We start from the raw sequence: 8,315 nt of genomic DNA, 5'->3' as shown, positions 1-8,315 counted from the left end.
GACGGCAGTTTGGCCGGTGGTGGCTGGCAGCTCAGGGGGTGGAGACACCTTATTTGCCAGGAAAACGGGCTAGTGGAGGCAGAAAAAACTGTCAGGAATGCCTTTTGCCGGCATTTGCAAACTGCCCTTGAAAGTCCTGTCGAAAAAGACGATTCCCGGCAGTTAAAAGAAACCCCAGCACTTCCTCTGCCCTAGATGGTTGAAGCTTTGCCGGCAGTTAGAACTATTCCCGGCACATCGATTTTTGCCGGAAGGCTAACAATCCAGGGCAGATAGAAGAATTCCTGGCAGTGGATGTGCCCTTAATTAAGTATAGTGCCGACACAAATATCCCCTTCTAGTTCAACCTGTCATTTATCTCCACTTGATTTTGTACCATAATTTAGAATACAATGTATAGATGGAACTTCACACGTGTAGAGTAATTAGGTTGTATCGTATATATAACAACAATACATATCTCAACAATACATAGCTATACATCTGTAGGTTCACAGGTCCAATACTACATCACGACATACATAATTAGAAATACATTTGTAGGTTCACAAGTCCTGTACTACCTCATAGCCAAAAGGACAACAATCCATCGTCCATACATACATACATGGGATGGCCATATGTCCTACAAATGCAACATCACTAAATACAACATCTGGTTTCAGTTAGAAACAGATCCATCCTAGAGTGCTACTTCATCAGATAGATATTAAAATGTCCAAAAACTTCCTTAGATTCTAGCAATAGATCCGTTTAGCTGACAAAACACAGATCTATAAACTTGTGAGTGCAAGAGCAGTATACAATAACCTGAAAAAAGAAGCAACTAATTAATTAATACATCTCACAAGTATTTATGTTCCATAGTGTATTTTGACAACCACCTGAAAGTAAGAGCTAGTCAGAATAATACAACAATTATTCCACTGAAGAATATACGGACACAAGAACATCATAGACATACCAATCAGATCAGTTACCAAACCTTCGTCTTGCAGAAATACAAAGAACAAGCAACACATTCACGCGAGGAGGCCAATTTTTTCAAAGGCCACACAACTCGTCGAGTCCTAAAATGCATTAATGCTTCTTCACATAAAAAAATTCCATATTTTTCAAGACAACAATCTTGTAAACAGATTATGAGGATAGATGGTCTGCAAACCCAAACTAACACTAGAAAGAGCAAGTACTGTAGTATGTATTCATTAGAGAGACAATAAATGGCATATCATGTTAATCCTAACAAGGTGCCAAGATACTACACCACCTAGAACAATTGCACTGCAATAGCAATCCTTTCTTACAAAAAGTCAAGATAGAATTTACAAAGATTACTCTAGCAATAACAACATGAGGCCGCAATACCTCATGCTCCTCACAGCCCCAGCGCTGGCGAGAGGAAGCCAATCTTGGTGTCCATCCTAAGAGTGCAGCCCAATATGCGTGTCCACGGCAGCATCACAATGAAGGGACAGTGGGACGGCATCATGTCCCCTGAGTGGAGGAGCGACCTACACAATTCAGCTGCTTGTGAGCCTAATTAAAATGATCAGCTTTGTTACTTCCATGAAAGTGGCTGAAATGTCTTGTATACAAGCAAGAAAATCATTTACTTGTGAATATTCTGAAGAAGAGCAGAATCTTGAGCGGTTTTGCCTTTTCTGGAAAAAAAGAACAAAAATGATAGTTTTAATCAAGTAGGAACCCACCATTTTTCTTTGGTAGTGGGCCAAAAAAGCACTCTCTTAACGGTGACCACAATAACATCCGCTTCCGCTCCCTGCAAGCACAAGAATTTTCTTTTCATTTCATGTGAACCACATCTCAGCCATCATTCACCATGCATCTGGACAGCTTTGGACCCAGTAAGGTTTTTCTACAAAGATCGGAGTGCTAAGTATAAGACTAAGTATAAGACTATTCTGGACTTCTGGTCAATTTGTACAGATGTAAATTTTTGGAGAAAAAGCCAGCTACAACCATCAACCACAAAATACTAACCAATCTCCAAAACTAAGAAAATATTACAATGAATACATATTACACGCCACTACAACTGCATCACATCATTAAAAAGCATATAACTTTCATAATAGCAAGATATAAGCATTTACGAATGATGTATATCAGGTTCATAACAGCGAAATATGCAAGCCAGTCTAAGAAGCATGCATGTTATCTGTCATTACCTCATATTCTAGAACATATCGTCTTATTTATACTAATCAAATATATTCATTACACTTATTCTGGAACTTGTCATGTTAAATGTAGATAATTTAATGAGACCATGTACTTTCAGGGAGGGTCAAACAATAAAATCATATATCCAAACATCAGATATGACATGCAGTTTTACAAGCTCCCGGCCACCTTACGTGCGCAATAAAAGTAGCAAGACATCTCAGTATCTCACAAACACACCAGGGCACAACATGTGGGATTAAATATAACTAAAGAACTGCATTTGAGAGCAAAATATTTATGCTAGATTGCTACTAGCTGACTCAAATTCAATTGGCACAATGTCATCTGGCCACATCGACATTTGCCAGTACTAGCTTCTAGTCAGAGCAAACTTGAGCTAGCATCTATATTCAGTCACATCTATTGGCTCCCTGAACATGCAGCATTGCAAAGCTTATAGACAGAGCAAACTTGAGCCATGCATTTCTGAACAACCAAGAACAGCAGACCCACAAAAGCCCATATTCAATCACATCTATTGGCTCCATGTATATGTAGAATTGCCAACAAAATATCTAAACAACAACTAGAATTATTATTATTTGAATTAAGAGGGCTTTTTTCGCTGCAGAAATTCTAAACAGGACATATGAATTTGATTGATTAAGCTATAGCTGCAGTGAGGATATGATTTTAACAAGAGGGAAAGAGAGACGACGGAACATATTTAGTACGTAGAAAATAGTTATCATGCAGCAAAACTCTCGATAATAAACTTTATCTGGACCATTCAGTTAGCAGAACAGAGGAACAGAAAGGAAGAAGAGGGAGCAGCGTACAGACACATGGTGTGGAAAGCAGAAGAATAGAGAGGTGGTGGGCGCCAGACCTACAGGCCTGCCCGTGATGGCGGGAGCACGCAACGAGGGTTGAAAGGCGGTTAGAGCGCATCGAAGGCCAGGCTCACCCCACCAGCGCAACCGCCATGGTGAACGAACCTGCCGACGCCAACGTCTACTGTGTGCTATGGACGGAAGCAAGATCGCCAGGCCGTTCACGAAGGTCGCTTGTGAACTTGCCGCTGACCTCCAACGGCGGCGTGGATGGGGGATCCGAAGATGGGGCCATGGGTGGTGGATGCGGGGGCGACAGCACTAGGCGGAGGCATGGGTGGGGATCTAGAGCGGCGGCATGCGTGGGGGATCCAGGGTGGCGGCACTGGGAGGCGGCGGTGCTGCTTCTAGCGCGAGAAAGATGGGGAATTGGGGATGGTGAGTGGCGACTGAGGGAAGGAGTGGATGCGGTGAAGGGGAAATTAATTAGGGCTTCGTGGTGCTTCTAGTAACTTCTACCGTTTCACGTCTCCCGCGGCCTCGCGTGCTTTTTGGGCCGTAAGTTTTGGGGCCCGCCGACGTGCATACGGGCAATGATATTCTGCCGTCATTCACTTTTCAAGGCAGATAGTCTGACCGTAAACATGCAAGCAGATGAACTGCCCTTCAAGGTTAACCATTGCCGACAGTTAAGATGCCCTATAATATTTTTCTCGGCAGATAAATCTTTGCCGGCAGTAAAGATGACATGGATTCTTAACCTTTCCCGACAGTTGATTGCCCCCAAAGTTTTGTCATCGTGTAGTGAGGTTGAAGATGAACTGCTACACGACCAGCTGCCCCGGCTCTCCCACACGCTGCTGCTGCTGCTTTTCTGCTACTAGTGCATTCAGTTTCGACAGTAAAATTCAGTTTCGATAGCAAAATTCAGTTTCGACAGTTAAATTCAGTTTCGACAGTTAAATTCATTTCGACAGCTAAGTTCAGAGATGAGCGGTTAATGTATTTTACATCTAGCACTTTGTGGTTATGTATTTTACGTCATCTATTGGAGATGCTATTAGAATTCCACTCAGGTTAACGTTGTCTATGTTGTCCTCTTCAGCCTCGGCGTCGTACAACTCACCAGAACTGCTCCAACGACGAAACCCTCCATCACAGCGGAGCAGTACCTCGGGCTCCATCTCAAGATGCCTAAGATCTTCTTCCCCTCCTTCGACATCCAAGTCAGCCGGATCATCCCCACCGACCAACCCAATCACGCTGAGATCAACATGGCTTCGCCAAAGAGGTTGTACACTTGTTGCATCTATTTTTTACTCTGCATGTTATATATATTGTCCACTGGGCACACGTAGTCACGTGAAATATGATTAGTTTCTCCTACTATATGACAAGCAGTGAGGTACCAGACAACTAACCTATCCGTGATGGACTCTCTTGAACGCCATCATTATTTATCTCTGCATGTTTGAGCTATACATTTGTCGATGGGCCTGGTAGTTGAGCTAGTAGGGCAGTGGCATGGGTCCAAAGTAGTAGAAGTAGCACAAAAACATTTTTTGAGCGTAGGCTTTTCCTTGCTCAAGCCTTCCTACTAGAATGGTCAGTGCTTGAAAGGAAAACTGAAGGAAAAACATCGGAATTGGAAAGTTTCCTATGGTATTACTATTCATGCATTTGGTTCAAAGGAATGGAGTAAAGGAAAACTGTAGGATTTGTCCCTTTAGCGTCTCCTTGAAAGAAAAACCGTAGGAATTTTAATATCCACTTGTCCTCCTTTTCAAATTCCTATTCATGAAGCACAAGACTAAGAGATAGTAGCATAATAGCATTATAACCATACATTTTCTTGTGGTTTGACTTAATCTCACCATGCTTCTTTGCATTCTGTGATCTTCCAATTCTTGTGAACCAAACACCGAGATTGGCAGAAATCTTGTGTTTTTAAATTCTCTGTTTTTCATGTGCATTTCTATCCTATTACTGTGTATTTCCTATCTCTGTGTTGTCAGAATCCTCCAATTCAAACGAGCCCTTACAGAATTACTTCTCTTACAAATAGTTGTCAAAGAAAACCTTGTGTGGTTTGTCCCGCTCCTGCTGCGCCATCGTCCACCCCAGCTCAGCTGCTCCAATGATGGAAGGGTCCAGCACAGCAGGGAACCGGCCTCTAGACTGTCTTTCGCCGCCTCAGATCTTCTTCCCCGCCACCGGTAGCCATGACAACTGCATTACCATCATCAACCGAGCAGATGACCTCGAGGACTACATGGGTCCGCAAGAGAGGTCACACTCTTTCGTGTCTGCTTACGTTATGCATCGCTTAATATTACATGCTACTTTATCATCCTTGTCACTGATTAGACTCTGAGTCAACTCCAAACTAATGGTCAAACTTGAGTTTTTAAATGGTTGTGGGGTACATATCGGGGTCGTAATCAATAGTATCTATCTACTATCTGGTTAATCTCTGGTGTCTACTATGAGTTCCATGTTGGGTGGGAAACAAACAGTAAAGAAGCCATTATCTATATTTTTTAACTTAAGCCATTATCTGCCTGCTATCATTGGTTTTGGGTCTATCCACAGGTTGCTACCATCACTCTGGATTTCTACATGCACTCCTTACATAATCTCACTATGTTTTATTCCTATACGTGCCAGTTATTATACACAATGGAACTGAACATGTAGAGCAAAAGAGACGAGCCTTGTGTGGCAATAAAATTTCATGCATATGTCGCTCCATGGTAGGTGCAAAGGCAGCCCCCCCTCCACCCATTTCAGATTGTAATCAGGAGGAAGATATATGTTCCGAGCGGGATTCAGAAGGAGAAGACCACTCCTATTTACCCCCTAAGGTCTTCGCTCTAACTTGGCATGCTGATGTTGGTTATATCATGCATATGGTGCCTTGCATTGCTTACTTTATACATCAAATATGTCATCTGCTTAGTTTAGACATGCTTTGTGTGAATGCCATCTATTTAGTTTATTCGTCGTTTATGTGAATTATGCAACGCCATCTTGTTTAGCCAGGCATCATATATGTGATTTTTGCAATGCCATCTTGCTTAGCCAGTCATCTTATATGTGAATTATATTAGGCCATCCTTTTTTCTGCTACGTACTACATTTTTCAACAATGTTAGTACATTCAACTACTCTTCGTGTGCATCAGCCATTTGACACAATGATGGAAAATTCTGGAGACTGATGACCAGTCCTATCCTCCCTGAGGTGTATGCTCTAACTTGGCAGGGTTATGCTATCTAACGAAGCACATATCTCGCTGGTTACGGATAGCTCCTCACAGGAGGATTCAGAGATAGATGACCAGTCCTATTTCCTGCCCGAGGTGTATGCTCTAACTTGGCAGGGTTATGTTGCTTATATCGTGCGTATGGTGTCTTGCATTGCTATGTCATTTGATTAGTTTAGACATGCTTTGTGTGAATGCCACCTGTTTAGTGTCTAATTACCATATATGTGAATTATGCATTGTCATCTTGTTGCAAGACATTATATATGTGAATTATGCAATGCTATCTTGTTGCAAAGGCATTATATATGCGAATTATGCAATGCCATGTTGTTTAGCCAATCATCATGTATGTGAATTATATCATGCTATCATTTTTTTGTATTACATGTTTCATTTGTCGACAACGTTTGTATATTCAACTACTCTTCCTGTGCATCAGCCATTTGAAGCGGTGATGGAAGTATCTGGAGTGAAAACAAGGTATTCAGAGCAGACAATGCTACCTGTTGAAGCAGACATCTTGCTGGTTACAAAGAGCTCCTCAAAGGAGGATTCAGAGACTGATGACCAGTCCTATTTCCCCCCTGAGGTCTATGATCAAACTTGGCAGGGTTATATTACCCTTGTCATGCATGTTGTCTTGCATTGCTTAGTTTTTACATCATATATGGATTGCCATCTACTTCCTTGCTTACTATATAAATCATATATTTGAATTATATCATGCCATCATGTTTACATACACAGCATCTATCTGAATTATGGCATGGCAACCCATTTAATAAAGACATCATATAGTTATATCATCTCATCCTGTTTAGTGTTTACAGTCATCATATTTTGAATTATGTCATTCTATCCGTGAATTATATCATGCTATCATGTTTCCATAGGCAGCATGTATGTGAATTATGGCATGCCAACCTATTTAATAAACACATTATATATTTATATCATGTCATCCTGTTTACATAGTCATCATATTTTGAACTATGCCTTTCCATATTTTTTAGTTAGCCATCATAATGTGAAATGGTGTCATGCTATCCTGTTTAGTTAGGCATCATATATGTCAAACTGTGTCATGCTATCCTATTTGTTTAGACAACATAACTGTGAATTATTTCATGCCCTCTTTTATTCCCCACTATCCATTGCACCTGTCTATCATACAATGTCTGTACATTCAATTACTTTTCTTGTTTATCAGCCATTTGAATTGGAGAGGGTGATGGCAGTATCTAAGGGAGTAACAACACGGTCTTCAGAAAAGATAGTGCTACCACTTGATGCCGATAGAATCACGGTTGTACATGCCCAAGAACCAGCCCCACCACACATAACCCAGACTCTCACAGATTGTACCCCTACCCAGATGGAAAGAGAACCAGCTACACCCCTTCTAACCCCAAACCCAGCAGATAGTAACCCAGTTCTAGTTGACACAACACCGTCTCCACCACAGAGCACCCAAACATGAGCAGTTAGTAAGGGAACTGCAGTGCCCAAAGCACGAGACCACCACTCTGAATCCCAACTCAACGCTTAAAGGAGAAGAAGAATTGTTCCCAAGTCAGGTTCTGTAGCTATGGTTCATACTCCTTTGCTCTTGCATCACTGTATTACTCATACCAACTATTTTCAAATTTGAAGGATGGAATTGGAACTCCAATGGCACAACAGGTATGTTTTAAACCTGTTTCTTTAACTGGTTTGCTGTTGTAACTTGCTCTATGTTGATTTCAGTTTCAATTGAATAAACAGTTATGTTCTCATGCCATGCACATTAAAGTGTTGTTATTGCTCTATAGTTTCCCACACTTATATTCTATCTATTTTGCTTTGTCTTCAACAAATATTATTTGAACTGTGTCTCTATCTTGATTTGGCAACAAAACTAGAATGATATAGACCATAAAGTGACCATGGTACATAGATATATGTTTGTTTCATGCTGTTATCCTGTCCACTTTACTACTGAACTAATTTACCAAAATGAGTTTCATATACAACATGGTAAACCC

At 41.2% G+C, this 8,315-nt stretch overlaps 1 long non-coding RNA gene across 5 annotated transcripts; it reads right to left on the bottom strand.

The window, feature by feature from the left end:
• Positions 1 to 425: 425 nt before the first annotated feature.
• On the bottom strand, positions 426 to 3,510 carry LOC119285888. 5 transcript variants are annotated; one of them, XR_005139953.1, is made up of 3 exons: positions 1,617 to 3,510; positions 965 to 1,514; positions 426 to 810 (listed from the first exon to the last, which is right to left on the bottom strand). It is a non-coding gene; the product is annotated as an uncharacterized LOC119285888 (long non-coding RNA). The 5 variants fall into 5 exon arrangements; XR_005139951.1 differs by having other exon boundaries at positions 426 to 1,070; positions 1,369 to 1,514; positions 1,617 to 3,508; XR_005139952.1 differs by having other exon boundaries at positions 426 to 1,514; positions 1,617 to 1,879; positions 3,080 to 3,508.
• Positions 3,511 to 8,315: the final 4,805 nt, after the last annotated feature.

This window comes from Triticum dicoccoides, chromosome 4A (assembly GCF_002162155.2).
Source record: "Triticum dicoccoides isolate Atlit2015 ecotype Zavitan chromosome 4A, WEW_v2.0, whole genome shotgun sequence".
Lineage (NCBI taxonomy): Eukaryota > Viridiplantae > Streptophyta > Magnoliopsida > Poales > Poaceae > Triticum > Triticum dicoccoides.
The sequence above is the reverse complement of the archived record's forward strand: the minus strand, read 5'-3'. Positions and strand labels throughout refer to the sequence as shown.